Below are 3,083 nucleotides of genomic sequence, written 5' to 3' on the forward strand. Positions count from 1 at the left end.
CACACACAATGCACCTGTCAATCCCCCAGGTGGATGGAGGCAACAAGATGCAAGCTGTAGGGGGGCGGGGCACCAGATCTGGATCCACACCACCAAAGGGCAGGGGGGGGTGAGGGGTGGGGGCTGCCCTGACTCTCCTTACCCTGGCCTCAGGCTGGCCTGGGGGAACTGGGAGCCCCGCCTACCCCACAGACCTCCTTGTAGCCAGAACTGGACTGGGGGAGGGGCCAGGTGAATCTAGGCTCTGGAGGGGGTGGCTGGTGTTTAGCTCTTTGGCGAGTGGGGAGGGTGGGGGTTGGCTTCTGGGTTGTGGGATGTTAAGGCCCGAGGGGTTAAACCCAGCAGGTGTGTGGGGGTGGAATGGGGGGAGCCAAGCTTGGGAGTGTTTCCTGGGACAGGCTAGTATGAGGCCCCTAGCACTGGACTTCTCTCTTCCCCCAGTCCAGTGAGACCCCTATGTCAGCCTGGGCACAGGCATCCAGAGAGAGGGGCCAGCCCAAGCCAGGGTACACAGAGAGCAAGCCAGGCCCGTGGGTGCTGGGAGGGCACAGTGCAGTCCCAGGAGCTGGCAACATTCGTTCATTCATTCAAGAAAGCTGTTCTGAGTCTCCAGAAAACAAAACTGACTGCACTTTCTGAAAGATTTCTTTCTCCCTACCTTCCTCCACCCTGGTTTGCCCCATCTTACCCTACCCGCTGAGATTCAACCACCAAATCCCAAGGGCTAAGAGGCTGGGGGTCAGGGCAAGAGACGGGCTATGAGACTGAGTGGGGATGGAGGGGTTCTGCCCCCCTCCCTGGTCCCTCCGCCACCCTCCTCAGGTCGTGTCTGGCCCAGCCACAGTGACATTCATCCTTCGGTGGGTCTGGCCTCGCTCTTCACAACCCACCGACAACAATGAATGTTGATTGTGACTTTTGCGGTGGCCCAGGGGGCTATGTGTTCTCTTTGGGAGTCCACAGGCAGAGCCCCAGACCCTGCCCCACCCAATCTCAAGGTGCAGGAGTGGGGGCGGGCGTGGCGCACAACAGGTAGATGGCAGTTCCAGGCCTCGGGGTCCACTCAACGGTCGATGGTTTGCCTGTGTTGCCCAAACTCACCGACAGGTTGAATGTTCCCCCAAACCCTTGGTTGGCTTCTCCGGGGACCAGGTGGTGGTAGGGGTGATGGGCAGGGAAACAGAAGGGAGAGAGCCAGGGTCCGGCTGACTATCATTAACAGGGCCAGCAGTTACTGCCTGCCAAGTGTCTGCTCCAAACCTGGGGGACACACGGGTTGGAAAATGGCAAAAAGCCCCAGACAACAAAAATCCCACTGCCCTCCAGTCCGTTGTCCCATAGGGTTTCCAAGAGTGCCGTCTTTCCAAAAGCTGCCTGCCACATTCTCCCACGGAGCAGCTAGGGGTTTCAAACCGCTGACCTTTCAGTTAGCAACCAAGTGCTAACCCAGCGGTTCTCAACCTTCCTAGTGCTGCGACCCTTAAATCTGGTTCCTCATGTGGTGGTGACCCCCCAACCATAACATTTTCATTGCTACTTCATCACTCATTTTGCTACTGTTGTGAGTTGGGTGACCCCTGTGAAAGGATTGTTCGACCCCCGGCCCACGGGTTAAGAACTGCTGGCTTAACCACTGCGCCACATGTGCTGCTAGGTAGCAACAGCAAACCGTGTTATGTAGGTGGCCCTGGTCCACAGTGCCCGTAGCTAAATCCCTCAACACAGCCCAGGAAATGGAGTGACGATCCCATCAGGCAAGGGCAACAGATCTAAAGGCCTGGCCAAAGAGACAGACAGACAAGGAATTATGTGGGACCACAGCCCACTCCCCTCCCCAAGAGGATCTAGTCAGAGGACCATAAACAAGTCATTTTAATACAATGTAACACCTTTGTCTCTCAGTGTTTCCAGCACACTGATGAATAGGAGGAATTAGCCTCAGGCCACCCCACCCCCAATTTTACCTGGGAGAAGGCAGCCCACCCCCTCCAGCTGGCCAGCAGGATTTGGGGTGCACACTTTGGCACTCAGGCCCTTGAGGAGTGCTGCCCTCCATAATGTAGGGGTGTAGGACCCCACTCTAGGGCCTTGAAATAGGCTGGAACCAGTCTGTCCTCAGACAGACTACAGTTGCATGCTGCTGGCCTTTTCTCCTCCCTACAAAGCCCCCCAGGCCCTCCCTCCAGCAGCTGTGCAGAGCGTGTGCCCCGCCCCTAAGGTTTCCCTGAACTGGGGATCAGGCTCCAGTGTAAACTCCATCCCCCACCTAGTGGAATTGCAAGCAAGTATCCCACAGGAAGAAAGCTAAAGGTCATTACAAAGAAAGAAAGAAAAGACCAAAGTGGAAACTGGAAGAGCGTCTTGAATGCGGGCGGCTAAGGAGACAGGAAGCAAGGATGAAGTCAAAGAGCTTCAGATTTTCAAGGGCGGCTCCCGAGGACCAAGCGAAGCATTTGTACGAACTGTGGAAAGGCTCCGAGGTGCAAAACTAAAAGGGAAGAACACACTCTGCGTGTTTCGAGCCGAAAGGATTGAAGGAAAGAATTCAAGCCCCCACGCTGTAATATTGACGGATTCTAGAGGCAAACTAGAATCCTATGTGAGGGAAGCAAACGGTCAAGAAAAAGACAGGAAAGAAAATACCAAAATGGACGTTGAAAGAGACTCTTAAACTTGAAGGAAGAAAAAGCTAAACCGACACGGGAAAAAAATGCTGCTGTAAAAGAGTTGAACACAACACCCTCAAGATGGCTTTAAATGACTCCCATATGTTCTGGTCCTTCCCCAAGCAGAACCCCAAGTGTGCAGGGCTGGCGTGAGCCTCATACAGCACACTAGCATAAACCGCAGGCAGGCCCTGCCTGCAAGACCCCCCCACCCCATCCAAAATTCACCCTCGTGAAAACTAGCAAAAACCTACCCCCTAAGCCCACCTACCTATTATCTGCCCCTAGGGCCCTCCCCCTAAAGCCCACCCCACCCCCTCCAGCAGGCCAGCATCTAGTATCCCTTAGGGCTCACCCAATATCAATGCCTTCCCAGCTCCATGGGCCAGCCCACAAGCCCACGGCTTAAGGCACCCC

This window comes from Echinops telfairi, unplaced genomic scaffold, assembly GCF_000313985.2.
Source record: "Echinops telfairi isolate 266 unplaced genomic scaffold, ASM31398v2 ScPeMD7_30;HRSCAF=105, whole genome shotgun sequence".
NCBI classification, from domain to species: Eukaryota; Metazoa; Chordata; class Mammalia; order Afrosoricida; family Tenrecidae; genus Echinops; species Echinops telfairi.